We start from the raw sequence: 20,882 nt of genomic DNA, 5'->3' as shown, positions 1-20,882 counted from the left end.
GTTTTGTCCCAGACAAAAAGGTGTCTGCCCAAGTAGCAAGCTGTCTCATAATGAGCAATCTGTGCTGCCGTACTGCTGCCAACTGTCTCACTACCATCTGTAGTGTAGTCATCTGCACTGCTATGTTCTGCGCTGCTGTGAACTGTGCGCAAGTGATCTGCGCTGCTGTGTTCTGCAGTGTTGTCATCTGTGGCCTTCTGTGGCTTTAAAGCTACAGAGCTGACTGCCCTGTCAGGGCACTCCTGCCCAACTGATTCAAATCTCAGCTGTTCCTTAGCTTAATGGCAGTTAGCTCCTCCAACTTTAACTATTTGCAGGCTGAGTATGCACTTCACCACGATCTAATGGCCTAACTGGGGTACTATACTTTCTCTACAACTATAACAGTAGTTATACATAGCATTAACATAAATATACAGTACACTTTTATCTCTTAAGGTAATACACAGAATAATGTAGCAGTACCTACAGTATGTGACACACACATAATGGTAATACACATGAACGTGTAGCAGTACCAGGAATAAAAGAAAGACCAATAACATTTTCCAATCCCTTACACTTAAAGGGGTTTTACACATAGCGATATCGCTAACAATATCGCTAAAGCATCACCAATTTGGTGACGCAGCAGCGATATCACTAGCGATATCGCTATGTGTGATACTTACCTCTGACCGACTCCCCCGCTGTCTGTCACTGATCGAGCGAGATCGCACAGCTCCATTTCTCCTTGGGTGCTTCCTGCTGGGCTTCCTGCTGGCGCCGACGAGCGATGCGTGGACGCGGGCGGGAGGACATCAGGATCGCCACGTCTGAAAGGTAAGTATCGTCCGCTAGATCGCTGCTATGTCGCTGTGAGATCTGCCTGTTTGGCAGCTCACTAGCGACCATTTAGCGATGCACCAGCGATCCTGACAGGGTCGTATCGTTGTCGGGATCGCTGGTGCATCGCTAAATGTAAAGGGGCCTTTACATATAAAATGACTTTGATTAGGGAACCTGATAGCCTGCTCTGAACAAATGTGTTTTGATGGAGCACCTAAAACTGTGCAAGTTGTGGATAGTCCTAATTTCTTGGGGTAGAGCATTCTAGAGGTTTGGCGCAATTCAGGAGAAGTCTTGGAGTCGGAAGTGGGAGGTTCGGATTAGTGCAGAGGTTAGTCAAGTCATTTGCAGAGTGCAGCGGTCGGCTAGGCCGATAGACAGAAATGAGGAAGGAGATGTAAGGGGATGCCTCACTGTGGAGAGCTTTGTGGGTGAGAACAAGTACTTTGAATTGGATCCTATATTGAATGGGCAGCCAGTGTAATGACAGGCAAAGAGCAGACGCGTCCGAGTACCGATTAGCTAGATGGATGACCCTGGCTGCTGCATTAAGGATGGACTGGAGAGGGGAAAGTGGAGTGAGAGGGAAGCCAATTAATAGAACATTACAGCATTACAGTCATCCAGGCGGGAGTGGATCAGGGCGACAGTGAGGGTTTTTGTTGTCTTCATGGTGAGAAAAGTTGAATTCTAGAGATGTTCTGTGTAGATAGATAGATAGATATATATGGGATAGATAGAAAGATAGATAGATATATAGATATGGGATAGATAGATAGATAGATAGATAGATAGATAGATAGATAGATACAAAAAATGAAGGCAGTACACCAGTTCAGAGTGAAAAAATGTGGCTATTTAATTGCTGAAAATGGCGACATTTCGGCTCAGGATTGTGAGCTTTTCTCAACCCTGAGTCGAAATGTCGCCTTTTTGGGCAATTAATTAGCCACATTTTTTCACTCTTAACTGGTGTGCTGCCTTCGTTTTTTTTGTCTGTATATGGAGGTTTGGTCATTGCCTTGGAGGCACGTCATCCAGGAACGCTATTTGCCTATGCTAATTTTTGTTTTCTTTTCTTTAGATAGATAGATATGGGATAGATAGATAGATAGATATGGAATAGATAAAAAGAGGTAAATGAATGCACAGACAGTAGTTAGATTTTGATAGGAACACTGAGGCATTCCTTGCATACCGACTTCTTTCTCCTACTTGGCATCATAACTAGTCACTCTCTGCTGATTATTCCTGTGGCACACAGGTCCACTCGCTATAGGCGCACCACCTCCAGAGTTGTTTTCTGAGTGCCTGACCTGCCTAATGGATGTTTGCTGAATATTTAAAGGGCATTTCTGGCTAATGTGTTCTCCCAGCTCATCTCCTCCCCACTTTTCCAATCTTTCTCTGCTGATGGCTGATGCTGAACTGTGCGAACAGAACAGTTTAATGGAGTGCAAGCTAAAGGACAGGGTGGAACTAATCCGTATACTGCTTTGTAAATTAGCAGATAGGGAGGAGGCAAAGTTTCATGTTAACCTATTTAAAGGTAAAAAGGAAAATACAGTAGTTTGGGACTGTAATTAATGGCATACAGCATGTAAAGCAGTCTTACAAAGGAGCCTAGTACACAGCATGATAACTTAGACAGGAGCCTTTGTAATGTTTTTTCCCCCAAAGTATTACAATAGTAATTGATCCAGCCTGAAATGCAATGTCTTTATAGTGGAGAACTATGCAGTGCACTCGGCACATTTTGATCAAAGTGATTGAGGCATTCATATCCGGTGTTTAACACAGGAATACTGACTCCCTGTGGCCTCTCTAAGTTACACTAAAAAAAAAAGAAAGAAAAAAAAACTTCATCTGGTGCCATCTACAGGTCAACACTTAAATGACAGCCGTGAATAGCGATCATGTGTCATACAGTGTAATCTGATAATAAGGGAATATTTTCTATAATGTGATAAAGTATAATTTAAGCAGTTGGTGAAATGAGGAAGCCGTACATGCAACTGATGCAATTATCTCACAATACAGTTTTGCACTTATACACTTTCAACATTATAATTGTAATTATTTCTACTAATGACATTGGTAGGATCTTTAGTTTTCACTTTAATTGAAAGTAAAATGTATCACCTCCTTCAGATTATCAAAAAGAATAATTCTAGTTACTATGTTTTCAAAAAAGCAACCTTAAGAGTCCCATTATCAGGGCATGTGGCAGCTCAGTGAGCATGCTAAGTAACCGGACTTTCAAAAATATAACACCCCCATAGTGATGGTATTTTTGCCTGCATTGGGGAGCTCCTTATCATTTCTGATTCTTTTTCTGCAGCCACCTTTTGATCAGTGCGTGAAAGCTTGCTGTCAAAGAAGGTAGAACAAAAAGAATCTAGCTTTGATAACAGTTTGTTTGATCCATGTTTAGAAATGTGTCAAAAGCACTTACTTGAGTTTCTCTGATATTTTCCTTGGAATATATATACAGTATATATATATATATATATATATATACACATATATATATATACATATATAGTTTTGGGCAAAATATTGAGACTGACACAAATTTTGTTTCTCATATAGATTACTACTTCAGTTTATATAGTGGCAATTTGCATTAACTCTAGATGGTTTTGAGTGATTAGATGAAGTGTACAAAATTTATAGTCATTCCTTGTCATGAAAACTAAAGGGGTGTTCTCAAGTGGTCTTTTGAGTATCTCAGGATTATAAAATCTTTGTTTTTACACTCCTGGTTTCCGGCAGGGTGGGCTCTCCTCCTTGAGTGACAGCTGGTGGCTAGCAGAATTGTAGTCTTGGTAGAACTGTAAAACTCAGCACAAGCTCTGCTTTAACACATTTAGCCATCAGTGGATTTTTTCTGAAGTCTACACTGTTATTAGTGTATTTATATTTGCAATTTATATTTACAGATTTAGATAGCAGCAGTGCATTTGAGCAAACACACAGCTGGGGACAGTAAGAGTAGTGATTGTGAGAAGCCAATGCTGCAGGCTGGCGATTTTGCAAGATTTGTAACAGCAGCTTGTCAGGAGCTGAAAGGGAGAAGAGAGATGGGGGTGAACAGCTCATTGCTGGGTAGAAATCAATGGCCTGGAGAGAGATGGCTTGGACATTAGGAATTAACCCCTCTGGTGGAATTGTATCTCTGTGCACTGTTCTACTCTGAGCCAAGGTTTTGGTGGCCAAGCTCCTTCTAAACAAGCTGCATACTATGTAAAATAAAATGACACAGTTGGAGAATGAAAGCAGATAGGATCAATTTGTAACTTGCTGATTTTCATGCTTTCTAACCAAATAATGAAATTTAGTAATTTGAGAATACCCATTTAACTTATTTTCATTTCTGCCAAGAGATGACTTGCTTACATCATTTCAGTGATCTTCTCGTTAGCGCAAGAGAAAGTTTGAAGGATATCAGTTAGTCATGCTGATTGAATTATGAGAGCACCGTATTAAAAGAGGAATCAGCTACGGGATCGATTCAACACCAATGCAGAGCTTGCTCAAGAAAGGCTGGAGGCAGGTGCGCGCACAATGAGAAAAAGGCTTTTGGAGGCTGGCGTAATGTCAAGAAAGGCATAAAAAAGAAACACTTTGCTCCTATAAAAACATCAAGGTCAGGCTGACATTCTGCAGGAAGTACAGGGATTGAACTGCAGAGGATTGGTGTAAATTTATTTTCTCTGATGAAATCACATTCAGACTGTTTGGGACATCTGGAAGAATTATTGCACAGGGAAAAATAAGTGAGATCTACCAAGACTCCTGCGTCATGCCAAAAGTAATGTATTCTGTGTCCATTCCTGGCTGGTGTTGCTTTTCATTCAAAGAGTGGGCTCATTCACAATTTTGCCTAAGAACATGCCATACATAAAAAATGGTGTCTAAACATCCTCCTAGACCAACTACTCCCAAAATGACTCCATGACCATGAGCAAAACATTGAAATTTTGGGTCCATGGCCAGAAAACTCCCCAGTTCTCTATTCCATTGAGAACCTGTCGTCATTTCAAAAAACAGGCGGACAAACAAAAATCCAGGAGTTGTGATTAACTCCATGCACTGATTAGACAAGAATGGATTGCTATCAGTCAAGATTTGGCCCAGGAACTGATATCCAGGATGCAAAGAGGAATTGTAGAAGTCCTAAAAAATAAGGGTCAACATTGTAAATATTGAGTCTTTGTATAAATGTAATGCATTTGTCAATAAAAGTATAAAAACGTATGATACTCTCTATAATTCTAATGCTTGGAATTATATTATCAGTAACCACAGAAACATTTGACTAAAAGATTAAAAAATGGTGAAACAGCAAACTTTGTGAAAAACAAAATTTGCATCCGTCTCAAAACTTTTGGCCAATAACACATACCGCCAGTTCAGTCAGTGCAATGCACCGGGGCCCAGAGGTGGAAGGGTGCCCCTGAGCGTACTGCCCATAGCGGCAGAGTATGCAGCCACTATGAGGCCAGGGTCCAGATTGCGGGCGGCGGGAGTGTAAGGGGCCCGGTATTATGCAGCATCGGCCCCTTTCATTTCCTGCTGTAATCACCTGAACACCAGAGCAGGGGAGAGAGCAGCGCAGGAGAGCAGGAGTTCGAAAAGGGGTGTGTCATGCAGGGAGAGACGCTGACCAATGAACGCTTTCCTCACCAGACTGAGGAGAGCGCTAAGGCCTCTTTCACACTTCCGTTTTTGACAATCAAGATCCGCCAATTTTTTAAAAAAACGGATCCGCCATTTTTCTTTGCGGATCCGTTTTTTTCCCCATTGACTTTCATTATTGGCGGATCCTGACTGATTGCCGTCCGTTGCATCCGTTTTTTTGAGGATCCGCCACAATGTTAGTGTCTGTCAACATCCTCAAAGATTTCCAAATGGATCTTGCAACGTTTTTTTGGCCGGCGGATCCTCCAGACACTGAATTAACCCCAAAATCTGTCTGGGTGCCGGACAAAACAGAAATCTCTCTCTCTCTCTCTCTCCTCTTCCCGGCCAGCAGTTCCTTTAAATTTCCACATTTTCAGGATCCGTCTAAAAACGGATCCTGTGCCATCCATTCACATCAGTTGAGAACGGATCCGCTTGTCTGCCTTTTTGGCGGATTTTAACTGATGCAAATAACTGAAGTGTGAAAGAGGCCTTACTGGCTGTCGTCTGTCCTCCTACATGGCGCGTCCCAATGGTGAGTACTCACTGGTTGTCAGGGGCCCAGGCCACACAGCACACAGGGTATTGCAGTGAAGGAAGAGCAGGACTTACAGTGTTGTACTGTATTCTGCTTCCTCCACTGTGCCATTCCAGGCAGGCTGCAGCATCTAGGAGCACAGGTGAAGAGGCTCACTGCACAGGACATCTCACAGAGGAGGTTGGGGGAGGGGATCTCCCTGCACTGGAGAGCTTTGCAGCAGCAGGGAGCTGAAATCCTCTGTGCTCTGTGTCCCTATCCCCCACAGAGGGCCCAGCAGTCATCTCTCGGCTCCAGCTTATCTCTGCACTATGTGGCCGACCTCCATGGCTCATCTGAACAGAACACCTGAGGTCATAGATTATTATGTGTGTATATTTACATATGTGTGTGTACAGTAAATGTATGTGTGAATGTAAATGGGTGTATCTGTGCATGTATGATATATGTGTATGTATCTGTGTATGTATGTACAGTATATGTGTGTCTGTGTATGTATATATAGTGTATGTCTGTGCATGTATGTAAGTGTGTGTATGTATGGTATATGTGTAGATATATGTATACTATATGTGTATAGAAGTGTGTGTATGTATATGTGTATGTGTGTGTATACTATTTGTATATAAGTGAGTGTGTATGTGCGGTATAGGTATGTTCAGTATATGTGTGTGTATCTGTGTATGTACAGTATATGTGTGTATTTATATATGGTGTATGTCTATGTGCATGTATGTGAGTCTGTGTATGTATGGTATATGTGTGAATGTATGTATGGTGTATGTTTATGTGCATGCATGTACGGTATATGTGTATGTATATGTAGATACTATATGTTTATATAAGTGTGTGTGTATGTACGGTATATGTGTATGTATGTGTATACTATGTGTATATAAGTGTGTGTGTATGTACGGTATAGTTATGTACAGTGTATGTATCTATGGTATGTATATGTGTGTGTATGTAAGATATATCTGTGTATATGTATGTATGGTATATGTATGTATGTATGTACTGTATATATGTGTTTGTGTGTATGTATCGTGTATGTATGTTATGTGTATGTGTGTATGCATATACGGTATATGTATGTGTATCTGTGTGTATGTATAGTGTATGTGTGTATGTATCTATGGTATGTGTGTGTGTGTACGATATATCTCTGTGTATGCATGTATAGTGTATGTATTTACTGTATATAATTGTTTATCTGTGGGTATGTATGGTGTATGTATGTATATTATATGTATATATGTATATGCATATACAGTATATGTGTGTATATATGGTGTGTGTATGTGTATGCATGTACGGTATGTGTATCTGTGTGTGTGTGTGTGTATGTACAGTATATGTATGTACGATGTATGTTTAATCCAGCAGATCATGGATAACTTGCTGATTACTGGGGATTCAACTACTGGGCCACCAGCTCTATTCATTATCTATAGAGCTGCTGAGCACTGCGCTCGGCTATTTCCATCAGTTCCATAGACAATGAATAGAGCAGAAACCAAATGATACAGGCACCAGACATAAAATGTAATATATACATTGTTAGACTCTGCCACGAGGAGTCGCTCTGCACACTTTCTGTCATGTGCCAACTAAAGTGTCAGCCATGTCTGCAATGTTTTAGTCACTGACATAGCGGACACTAGTTGTCACCTGACTGCAAGACTGACTGCCCTGGAGCCAGCAGAACTGCATGTTAACGGATATATATATATTTATGTATTACACACACAGTATATATCGCCATCTCAGTAAAAAAATATAAACAAATATATTTTTTAGATGTTTGGGGCCCAAATATAACTTTTGCTATTGGGCCTTGTGATTGCTACGTTCGCCCCTGCTTGCAGGGCAGTAATAATGAGGGCAATCTGCCTTGTTTCTCGGAGCCCGAGGCTCCAGGGGTCTCATTGCCAGATTGCTCTCATCAGAAACGTAGCGAGCAGAAACGTTTTTATAGTTTTTCAAAACTAGTATGTACAGTATGTCAACAGTATGTTGTTTCCTTACACAGCTATTTGATCGCAGAAGAAACATAAATGAAAATCAAGAGAAATTAGTCTTAAAGCAATTCTCCGGTTATATGATATTGTTGTATTGATGACCTACCCTGAGAATAACTGCAAGGATCTATGGTGGAAGCCGGATGTATACACTGAATAGAGCTGCATTTTTCGGCTCTGCTTCATGAGTAACGGCTCGTGTTAGGTTATGTAGATCAACTCCTGATCTCCTGAGTAAAGCCCCCGTTACACACTGCGATATCGCTAGCAATATCGCTGTAAAGTCACCGATTTTGTGACCTTGCAGGGATATTGCTAGCAATATCGCTGCATGTCATACTTACCTCCGACCGGCTCCCCCACTGGTTATCGCTGATCGCGCGAGAAGCTCCTGGTCCATTCCTCGTCGGCCATTTCCTGCGGCGCTTCCTGCTGTGACGATGAGTGACGCGTGGAGCCGGGCGAGAGGACGCAGCATCGCCGCGTCTAACGGGTAAGTAGCGATCCCCATCCCCAGCGATGTCGCTAGTGAGATCTGCCTGTGTGGCAGCTCACTAGCGACCACCTAGCGATGCACCAGCGATCCTGACCGCATCATATCGCTGGTCAGGATCGCTGGTGAGGCGCTAGGTGTAACGGTACCCTAAGAGTAGATCTGCAGTACTCGGCAGTGGCCACTACACATTAAGTGAAGCTTATCAGTTCAGCTCCATATAAGGTTTATATCTGGTCACTGATGGATCTAATAACAGATGATGAGTGCTAGTGCAGGGTGTAGAACCGTTGAACCCCACCAATCTGATAATAATGACCTATCCATGGGATAGTTCATCAATATTATAGGGGCGGCACGGCGGCGCAGTGGTTAGCCTTGCAGTACTGAGGTCCTGGGTTCAAATCCCACTAAGGACAACATCGACAAGGAGTTTGTATGTTCTCCCCGTGTTTGCGTGGGTTTCCTCCATGTTCTCTGGTTCCTGTGGAATTAATGGCGCTATATAAATGAGTAAAATAAATAATATTATATGCCAGGAGAATAATTGTAATACTGTATAGAAAAGAATGTATTTTAAAAACTGTTCCTAATACATTCTTGCTGTTATTAGGTACTCTAATGACATATAAACTATATAAATCCTCTCAACAGACCAAATGTAATAATTTTCACTGTTACAGCATCGTTTCTACATTGTAGCAGCTGTTGCCTCCTTACTGTTACATAATTTTCTAAAAGCAATTGTCATGTTTCTGGAGGCCAGTCATTTCCTTACTTAATTGTCAGTAGCTAGGAGGTACATAAATGCTACGCCTATCTATGATATCACCTAATTAGGTGCCTAAAATATTCTATTGACCATTAGGTACTTCGATATGTACTCACTCATTAGCTCACATGTACAGTATTAGTTTTCTGTAGGAAGCTTGACCAGTAAGCAGATGGAAGAAATGGGTCATGTGATCCAAATATAATGTATAAATATTGGACATATATGTCTTTATTGACCAACTTATCTTATTAATTCTAGGGCCATGTATAGAGTCAGTGTAAAATTATGTAATGAGTGGAAATAAATATTAATATTAAAATTCTGTTCAGGTCAAGGCAGACTATAACGTTTCTCTACAGTTGTTTGCAATACAGGTAATGCAGGACAAAAAAAGTGATCTATTAGTAATATAGTATTAGTATAGTCAATGGAACAAAGTCTTTACTTATCTCCCAATTTTAATTTTTGGCATTATTACAAATTCAGAGGTGGTGAGGGCAACCCTGCAGGCTAATAAAACTTCAATTCAATCTCATACTCTAAATGAAACGCAGCCGGGGAAAATTGATTTAAATGTTATTCTTCTTATAGTTTAATGAAGTTACAAGAGCCTCTCAGTATCTTACAGTGATAATAATTTCTATCTGTAATCTTATACGTATGTCATCAGTTATTGTATATGTGCGTTTCTTGTTAGTCGACACAAAAGCTTGTTGACTTATTAGTATAATGGGAAAATTATTCATGTAAATTCCCTTTGCTGTTCTGTATCCAAAAAGACTACTTATCTTACCCAAGTGCTACCTACATAAAGATCTGGGTGGTCCTTGTTTACATTACAGAGAACAAGCAAATGTATGAAGTCGTAAAGACTTTCTATGGGAAAAAAAAGTATGCAAATTATTATTTTTCCAGAAGGAAAAAGAAAACTGACTCTGCAGTGCCATACATAGGGAGCTATCTAGTAAGTTAATGTCCAACTTGTGAAAGAGTCTTGAAGCAAGACGCGGTGCAATAACCTATGAAAGGCTGTCAAAAAATGGTCATACCACTGGTTCCATGACCAAGTCAACCTAAAGTCAATCTGTTTGTGTAGCTGGAATGAGACTGGCTATGTACATAAAAAGCATGAGGTACATAGGTAATATTTTTTTCGTCAAAAAGAGCAAAAGCCATCCAGCCATGCCAAAGTGATCTGAATTTGGATGGTTGCTAACTCTAGTGACTCAACCCTACATGTGCCTCAAATGAAATTCAGAAGAGATAGGAACCACACTTATTTCATAATAAAGCCCACATTTTATGTCACAGGTCATACATCATGGCAAGACTGAGCACAGTAACAAAATGCAAGGTTGTTATACTGCATCAGTAAGGTCTCTCCCAGGCAATGACTTCAAAGTAGACTGGGGCTTAGAAATGTGCTATTCAAGCTCTTTTGAAGAAACACCAAGAAATGGGCAATGTTAGACCATAGATGTAGTGGTCATCCAAGAAAACTTAGTGCAGCAGATTAAAAACACATCATGCACACTTCCGTTTGAAATTGGAGGATGTCCAGCAGTGCCATACTGGCAGTAGCTGGAGAGAGGTCTGTCTAGAAATGGTCTTCAAGGAAGAATTGCAGCCAAAAACCATGCCTGTGATATGGAAACAAGGCCAAATGACTCCACTATGCATGAAAATATAAGAACTGCAGTGCAGAAAAATGACTGCAGATGCTCTGGACAGATTCAAATTGAGTCAAAATGTGAAATATTTGGCTGTAATAGAAGGCAGTTTGTTTACTTAATCGTACAAGATCGGTACCATAATGGAAGTCTGCAGGTAGTAGTTAAATATGGTGAAGGTTCTTTGAAAGTTTGGGCTACTTTTCATCAAATGGATTTGGGATTTGATCAGAATTCATGATGTCCTCAATACTGAAAAATACAGGCAGCTACATACCCATCATGAAATACTATCAGGTAGGTGTCTGACTGGCTCCAAATTAATTCTGCAGTATGATAATGACGAGAAGAACAAGGAGTCCTGGATATGATGATATGGCCCCTACAGAGCTCTGATCTCAATATCATTGAGTTTGAGTGTGATTAAGCATAAGTCTACATTCACAGAAGATTTGTGATTTCTCCAAGATGTCTAGAACAACCTTTCTACATAGTTATTTCAAAACCTGTGTGGTGCAAATGTAACAAGAAGAATTGATTATGGTTTCAAGGAAAAGGATACTCACAACAAATATACTGTATTTACTGTAAATATACATATAAAGTGGGGAAAATAAGTATTTGATACAATGCCGATTTTGCAAGTTTTCCCACCTACAAAGAATGGCGAGGTCTGTAATTTTTATTGTAGGTACACTTCAAATGTGAGAGAATCTAAAAAAAATCAAGAAAATCATATTGTATGATTTTTACATAATTAATTTGCATCTTATTACATGAAATAATTATTTGATACAATAGAAAAACAGAACTCAGTATTTGGTACAGAAACCTTTGTTTGCAATTAGAGGTCAGATGTATCCTGTAGTTCTTCACCAAGTTTGCACACAATGCAGCAGGGATTTTGGCCCACTCCTCTATACAAATCTTCTCCACATCTTGCAGGTTTCATGGCTGACACTAAGCAAAAATTGAGTTTCAGCTCCCTCCAAAGATTTTCTATTGGGCTCAAGTCTGGAGACTGGCTACGCCATTCCAGAATCTTGAAATGCTTTTTACAGAGACACTCCTTACTTGCCCTGGCTGTGTGTTTCAGGTCATTGTCATGCTGGAACACCCAGCCACAACACATCTTCAATGGTTTTACTGAGGGAAGGAAATTCTTAGCCAGAATCTCACGATATATGACCCATCCATTCTCCCTTCAATACGATGCAATCATCCTGATCCCTTTTGCAGAAAAGCAACCCCAAATATGATGTTTCCCCCACCATGCTTCACAGTTGGGATGGTGTTCTTTGGGTTGTACTCGTCCTTCTTCTTCCTCCAAACATGGCGAGTAGAGTTGATACCAAAAAGTTCTATTTTGGTCTAATCGGACCACATGATTTGGATCATTGATACAGTCATTGGCGAACTTCAAATGGACCTGAAAATGTGCTAGCGTGAGAAGGGGGACTTTGTGTGCACTGCAGGATTTTCATCCATGATGGCATAGTGTGTTACTAATGGTAATATTTGAGATTGTGGTCCCAGCTCTCTTCAGTTCAATGACCAGGTCCTCCAATGTAGTTTTAGGCAGATTCCTGACATTTCTCAGAATTATTCTTACCCCACGAGGCAAGACATTGCATGGAACCCCAGACCAAGAAAGATTAACAGTCATCTTGTGTTTCATCCATTTCCTAATAACTGTGCCAACAGTTGTTGCCTTCTCAACAAGCTGCTTGCCTATTGTCTTGTAACCAATCTCTGCCTTGTGCAGGTCTACAATTATGTTCCTGATGTCCTTATACAGCTCTTTGGTCTTGGCTATGGTAGTTAGATTGCAGTGTTATTGATTGAGTGTGTGAACAGATGTCTTTTACACAGGTAACGAGATCAAACAAGTGGAATTACTACAGGTAATGAGTGCAGAGTAGTAGGGCTTCTTAAAGAAAATCTAAAAGGTCTGTGAAGGCTAGAAATATTGTTGGTTGGTAGGTGATCAAACACTGATTTCATGCAATAAAATGCAATTTAATTATTTAAAGATCATGCAAAGTGATTTTCTGTTTTTTTAATTTCTAGATTCTGTCTCTCACATTTGAAGTGTACTTGCAATAAAATTTACAGACCTCTCCACTCTTTGTAGGTGGGAAAACTTGCAAAACTGTCAGTGTACATATAAACTGCTCAAAAAAATAAATGGAACACTTAAACAACAGAATATAGCTCCAAGTAAATCAAACTTCTGTGAAATCAAACTGTCCACTTAGGAAGCAACACTGACTGACAATCAGTTTCATATGCTGTTGTGCAAATAATTGTGGAATAGACAACAGATGGAAATTATTGGCAATTATCAAGATACCCTCAATAAAGGAGTGGTTCTGCAGGTGGGGACCACAGACCACATCTCATCACCAATGCTTTCTGGCTGATGTTTTGGTCACTTTTGAATGTTGGTTGTGCTTTCACATTCGAGGTAGCATGAGACGGACTCTACAGCCCACACAAGTGACTCAGGTAGTGCAGCTCATCCAGGATGGCACATCAATGCAAGCTGTGGCAAGAAGGTTTGCTGTGTCTGTCAGCGTAGTGTCCAGAGGCTGGAGGCGCTACCAGAAGACAGGCCAGTACACCAGGAGACATGGGGGGGCCGTAGGAGGGCAACAACCCAGCAGCAGGACCGCTACCTCCGCCTTTGTGCAAGAAGGAACAGGAGGAGCGCTGCCAGAACCCTGCAAAATGACATACGGCAGGCCACAAATGTGCATGTGTCTGGACAAACGGTTTAAACTGACTCCATGAGGATGGTCTGAGGGCCCGACATCCACAGATGGGAGTTGTGCTCACAGCCCAACACCGTGCAGTGTGCTTGGCATATGCCACAGAACACCAGGATTGGCAAATTCGCCACTGGTGCCCTGTGCCCTTCATAGATGAAAGCAGGTTTACACTGAGCACATGTGACAGATATGATAATGTCTGGAGACGCCGTGGAGAACGATCTGCTGCCTGCAGCATCCTTCAGCATGACCAGTTTGGCAGTGGGTCAGTAATGGTGTGGGGTGGTATTTCTTTGGAGGGCCGCACAGCCATCCATGTGCTCACCAGAAGTAGCCTGACTGCCATTAGGTACTGAGATGAGATCCTCAGACCCCTTGTGAGACCATATGCTGGTGCGGTTGGCCCTGGGTTCCTCCTAATGCAATACAATGCCAGACCTCATGTGGCTGAAGTGTGTCAGCAGTTCCTGCAAGATGAAGGCATTGAAGCTATGGACTGGCCTGCCCATTCCCCAGACCTGAATCTGATTGAGCACATCTGGGACATCATGTCTCGCTCCATCCACCAACGTCACGTTGCACCACAGACTGTCCAGGAGTTGGTGGATGCTTTAGTCCAGGTCTGGGAGGAGATCCCTCAGGATACCATCCGCCACCTCATCAGGAGCATGCCCAGGCGTTGTACAGTAGGGAGGTCATACAGGCACATGGAGGCCACACACACACTACTGAGCATCTTTTCCTTGTCATCAGGCATTTCCACTGAAGTTGGATCAGCCTGTAATTTGATTTTCCACTTTAATTTTGAGTATCATTCCAAATCCAGACCTCCATGGGATATTCATTTTGATTTACATTGATAATTGTTATTTTTTATTGTTCTGAACACATTTCACTATGCAATGAATAAAAATTTGCAACTGGAATATTTCAGAGAAATCTAGGATGTGGTATTTTAGTGTTCCCTTCATTTTTTGAGCGGTGTATATATATATATATATATATATATATATATATATATATATACTGCATAGACTGGATTAAATAAGTAAATCCACTTCTAAAGTTGCTATTGACATGAAATTCCCACCAGATGTCTGTAACAACCAATACAATCCACACAGGCAAGGAAATCAAACCATAAAAATCCATGAATTAAGTTTTGCGTAATAATGAGAAACAGCACAGGGAAAAAGTATTGAACACATGAAGAAAGAGTAGTGCAGAAAGCCATGAAACCAGCTGAAATCTATCAGTAATTAGAAAGCAATCCATCTCTTAGTTACAAATTATATCAGCTGGTTCAACTGATGGTAAAAAGGTGTCTCATTACTAAATTGCAACACCAGAAACATTTCACAATGGGTTAAACCAGTGAGCTGTCTTAAGACCTTTGCAACCTTATTGCTGCAAAACATACTGATAGCATTGGCTGCAGAAGGTTAAAATGGGCACTGTTAAGGCTATATTCTGGAAGTGGAAAGAATATAATTTCACCATAAACTGGCAACAACCAGGTGTTCCCCGCAAGATTTCAGACAGATGAGTGAAAAGAGTTATCCGAGAACCAAGGACCACCTGTGGAGAGCTACAGAAAGACGTGAAATCAGCAGGTAAAATAGTTTCAAAGAAAACTATAAGTAATACACTCATCCTCCATGGCCTGTATGCATGCTCACCACACAAGACTCCATTGCTGAACAGAAAGCATGTTCAAGCAAACTTACAGTTTGCTCAACAACATTCAGACAAGCTTGCAATATACTGGGAGAATATAGTCTGGTTAGATGAGATCAATATTAACTCTATGGATGCCAGAATACACACCATGTTTGGAGGCCAAAAGGCACTGACACTCATCCCCCAAAACACCATAACAGCAGTGAAGTTTGGAGGTGGGAACATAATGATGTGGGGCTGTCTTTCAGTATATGGCACTGGCAAACATCATATAATTGAAGGAAGGAGGAATGGACAAATGTACGGAGACATTCTTGATAAAAATCTACTGACATATACCAGGATAATGAAGATGAAATGAGGATGGACATTTCAGCAGGACAATAATCCCAAACACAAAGCGAAGGAAACTCTTAGTTGGTTTCAGAGAAAGAAAATAAAGCTGCTAGAGTGGCCCAGCCAATCACCGGACCTGAATCCAATAGAAAATGTATGAAAGGAATTAAAGCTCAGCGTTCATAGATGGAAGCCATAGAAGCTTCAGGATGTGAAGAGTGTTGGCGTGGAAGAATGGGTCAAAATCACACATGAGCAATACATGCGAAGCTGTCACCACTAACAAAGACTTTTGTACAAATCATGAAATACATTTCAGCAATCGTGTTCAATACTTTTTCCCTGTGTAATTTCTCATTGTTACACATAACTTAATTTATGGACATCTATGGTTTGATTTGTTTGCCTGTGTGGATTGGATGGGTTGTTACTAGTGATGAGCAAGTATACTCGTTGCTCGGGTGGTCTCCGAGTATTTTGGCATGCTCGGAGATTTTGTTTTCGTCGTCTCATCTGCATGATTTGTGACTGCTAAACAGCTTGAATACATGTGTGGAATGCCTGTTTGTTAAGGAATTCCCACATGTATTCAGCCAGTCTACAAGTTGCAAGTCATGCAGCTGAGACAACGAAAACTAAATCTGCAAACACACCAAAATACTCAGAGACCACCCGAGCATGGTCGGGGAGACCCAAACAATGATGCTAGTCATCTATCACTAGTTGTTACCAACATCTGGTGAGATTTTCATGTCAATAGCACCTTTAGAAAGGGATTTACTTAGAACATTGGTGACGTGTTTAATACTTAATTCATCTGGCGTGTATATGCAGGTGCTCTCACAAAATACAAAAAGTGAAACTCATATATTGTATAGAGTCATTATAAACAGTGTGATCTATTTCAAGTGTTTATTTCTGTTAATGTTGATGATTATGACCCAATGAAAACCCATAAGTCATTATCTCAGTAAATTAGAATAATTAACAAAAACACCTGCAAAGGCTTCCTAAGCATTTAAAAAGGTCCCTTGGTATGTTTCAGTAGGCTGCACAATCATGGAGAAGACTGCTGACTTGACAGATGTCCAGAAGGCAGTCATTGACACACTCCACAAGGAGGGTGAGCCACAAAAAGTCATTGCTAAAGAAGCTGGCTGTTCACAGAGTGCTGTGTCCAAACATATTAATGGAAAGTTGGGTGGAATGAAAAAGTGTGGTAGAAAAATGTGCACAAGCAACTAGGATAACAGCAGCCTTGAAAGAATTGTTAAGAAAAGGTCATTCAAAAATTTGGGGGAGATTCACAAGGAGTGGACTGCTGCTGGATTCATTGCTTCAAGAGCCACCACACACAGACGTATCCTGGACATGGGCTGCAAGTGTCGCATTCCTTGTGTCAAGCCACTCATGACCAATGGACAACACCAGAAGCTTCTTACCTGGGCCATGGAGAAAAAGAACTGGACTGTTGCTCAGTAGTCCAAGGTGCTGTTTTCAGATGAAAGTAAATTTTCCATTTCATTTGGAAATCAAGGTCCCAGAGTCTGGTGGAAGAGTGAAGAGACACACAATCTAAGCTCCTTGAGGTCTAGTGTGAAGTTTCCACAATCAGTGATGGTTTGTAGAGCCATATTATCTGCTGTTGTAGGTCCACTGTGTTTTATCAAGAAGAAACTCAGCGCAGCAATCTACCAGGAAATTTTAGAGCACTTCATGCTTCCCTCTGCCAACAAGCTTTTTGGAGATGGAAATTTCTTTCTCCAGCAGGACTTGGCACCTGTCCACACTGCCAAAACTACCAATACCCAATTTAAAAACAACAGTATCACTGTGCTTGATTGGCCAGCAAACTCGCCTGAGGTTAAAACATGGCAAATACAAAAACAGTTTTATCATTAGATGTCAGGAAGCTTATTATTCTGAGAGTGAAGTCAGGCAAAAGCCAAAAAGAGGTAGCTATGGAATTCAAATGTTCTCAGAGTCAAGTGTTACATATAATAAAGAAGAAGCAGGTTATGGAACTGCTAACAAATCTAGAAGTGGACGATCACGGAAAACTTCCTCCAAAGTTGATCACCTTATTAAGAAGTCAGCAGCTGATGCCCCTAAAAGTGCAGTACAGATTTCGCACAAAACGAACAAAGAATATGGGGTTAAAGTGAGTCATCAAACTGTGGTGCGACGGTTAAGACCAAAAGGGTTGAATGCACGAGTTCTTTCAAGAAGGCTTTCATCTCTGCAAAGAATTGGAAGGTCTGATTTGAGTTTTCCAAAGAACGTAGCCAATGGAAAAAGACAGATTGGTCTAAGGTGTTGTGGTCGGATGAATGCAAGTTCAGTCTATTTGGTAGTGATGGCAAGTGCTATATATACTGCCCAATTGGAAAACATAATGATGTAAGCTACCAAATGCCTACAGAGAAACAAGGTGCTGGCAATGTCATGGTTTGAGGCTGATTTTCTGCATCTACCATTGGCCCGCTGCATAGAATTGATGGAAATATGAATGCTACCATGTACAAGGATATACTGGAGAATGTAATGCTTCCAAACGGTAAAACCAAAGTAGGCAGGGGCTGGAAATTCCAGCAAGGCAATGATCCTAAGCACACATCCAATTTAGTCAACAATGGTTAGCAAAGAAAAATGTTCACCTGTTGCAATGGCCAAGCCAATCATCTGATATAAACCCTGTAGAGCACCTATGGGATGAGTTAGGGAGACGAGTTGTGACCCGTACCCACAGCAATAAAGATGCATTGTTTGCAGATTTGCAAATGGAATGGAACAAGATCCCTCAGGATGTCTTGAATGTCTTAGTGGCTTCAAAAACAAGAGGTTATGCTACAAAATACTAAGTTATGGCATGGTAACAATGAATTACTGTCTATGTTGTGGTCAATAAATAATATATGCAAAACTTTTAGCAATCAGTTTTCTTTAATTAAATGACCATACCTACAGTATATTCTAAAGCATGTTGGTTAAAATTAAGGTCTTACATGATGACAACGTCATGCATTTTCAACTCATCACTAGGAAAATGGGATCATAACAACCAGACATAAGTAATCACACTTTTTTAAAAAATGTCAAACCCTTGGTCAAGACTTTATATAACATATGCAGTACATTGTCCACAGCATTGACATAGCAACACCAAGAAGGAAAGGTTGTCAAATTTTGGAAATAACAAGGTCGATAGACATGTTATTGATATGCAAGTGATGAAAAAAGGAACCAAAATTTTCAATACCTCTCGCCACCTGCAGAAATAGACACACTCATATGCCTTGGCATGCTAGCAATGATGTCACATGAAAAAACTTATTAACTTGCAGATATGGGGTTAATCTGCTGGTTAATAATGTTATGAATCTGCCCAGTGCTGGCACTTTGATCCCCGCTGCCTGGAGGAAATTAACTTTCTTCACCCCTCGTAGAGTTCGATGTTCAGTCATGGAGGTAGTATTGGCACAATTTCAGTCACGGCTTGACATACAGTATATAGAAATGAGTAGCAGTCAGAATATACATATGTACTGTAAATATACAGTATATATTTTTTTTCCTATGCTTAGCAGCTGTTCGTGATAAGTGTACGTTTTGTGGCCACCATGTGGTTGTTGCCAGTTGAAGGTTTTGCTAACATGTTGCGTTTATGTAAAAAGCTTGCAGAATGAGAAATTGGAGTAATAATTACATTTGCAGAAAGGTAAGGGTTGACCGTGACTTGACTGAGGCTTGAGTAAAGCCCCGTCTCACATAGCGACATCACTAGCGAGATCGCTGAAGCATCACCGATTTTGTGACGCAACATGTGACACGCAGCGGCAACCGGCCCCCCTGCTGGATATCGCTGATTGTGCTTGAATGTCCTGGGTCATTTTTTCATCGTCGGTGTCCCGCTGGCCAGAGCACATCGCTATGTTTGACCCCGACGAGCGACCACGTTGGCGACGCAGAACTCAGGGACGCAGGTGGGAATCGTCAGAAAAGCTGATGTGTGACAAGGTACCAACGACCGCCGAGGTCATTATACAGATCGCTGGATCATTGCTGCGTCACTGAAGAGATCTGCCTGTTTGGCAGCTTACTAGCGACCATTTAGCGAAGCACCAGCGATCCTTACCAGGTCGTATCGTTGTCGGGATCGCTGGTGCGTCGCTAAGTGAAACGGGACCCTTAGGGTTAACTAACTTGCAATTAAGATTAATTTATATTTGCATGTATAAGATGCAAAATCATGACAAAGCATTGTACTTTTGCCATGATTTCGAAACATGTGAACACAGCCTCAATGTACATGTGATAACAACACTAAACACAATAGTAACATATCCTAGACTTTTTGCTGTACAGTCTCAAACACTTCAGCATCTCTCAGTTGGGACAGTTCCGATTAAATCAATGCTCTTTGGGGGGATTGTCTCCATCTTTGCATATTTGTACATACAGTATAGTGGAAGCTGAAGTCTACATTTTCTACTTAAGTATGAATATAAAACATATGTTTCTTAAAAGTAATCTTTTTATATAATAAATCACCATAATTGTTCTCATTATATAATCATACATTTAAGGCATGCTGCTGGGAAATATATATGTAAGGATTTAAACAAGGCACACTGCATTACTCTTACCAATGGGAGCTAGAGCTTGCTGCATAAAGCCGAGAACTTCCGTGGATTACATTATTATATGCAAACACATGTAATATTCATTGTTCTGGTACTGAAATAAAGGTAAGAGGTAATAGAGGCAAAAATCCTTTCCAGCTTTGGGCTCAAGTGGTTAAAATTTTCAAGCAAAAAAGCCTGAAGTCAAACAGAATATTGCGCTTGATAACCACTCTCCTGCTCTGTACAATAGAATTGGATACTTACTTTACACCTGCTGCATCTCAAACTGAGTGTTCGGTAGCTCCTCATCTCATTCTTCACCTCTAAGTGTCAGATGATGGTGCTTATTGATATTGATTGTGGGCACATTCTCTTATTGTTTTAATTTAAATGTGATCATGTGCTTAAAAACATATGCCAATATGAGATAGATTTACAAAGCCAGTGGCAAATGTAACA

The 20,882-nt window shown here is 40.8% G+C and overlaps 1 protein-coding gene across 1 annotated transcript in view; it reads left to right on the top strand.

The window, feature by feature from the left end:
• Window positions 1-20,882, top strand: part of CSMD2 (CUB and Sushi multiple domains 2) — a 1,542,159-nt gene that overhangs the window by 1,064,115 nt on the left and 457,162 nt on the right. The gene's annotated exons all lie outside the window — the stretch shown is intronic.

The sequence above is a fragment of the Dendrobates tinctorius genome, unplaced genomic scaffold, assembly GCF_039654945.1.
Source record: "Dendrobates tinctorius isolate UK_male_01 unplaced genomic scaffold, ASM3965494v1 ptg000007l, whole genome shotgun sequence".
Classification (NCBI taxonomy): domain Eukaryota; kingdom Metazoa; phylum Chordata; class Amphibia; order Anura; family Dendrobatidae; genus Dendrobates; species Dendrobates tinctorius.
This window is presented reverse-complemented; position numbering and strand designations above follow the sequence as displayed.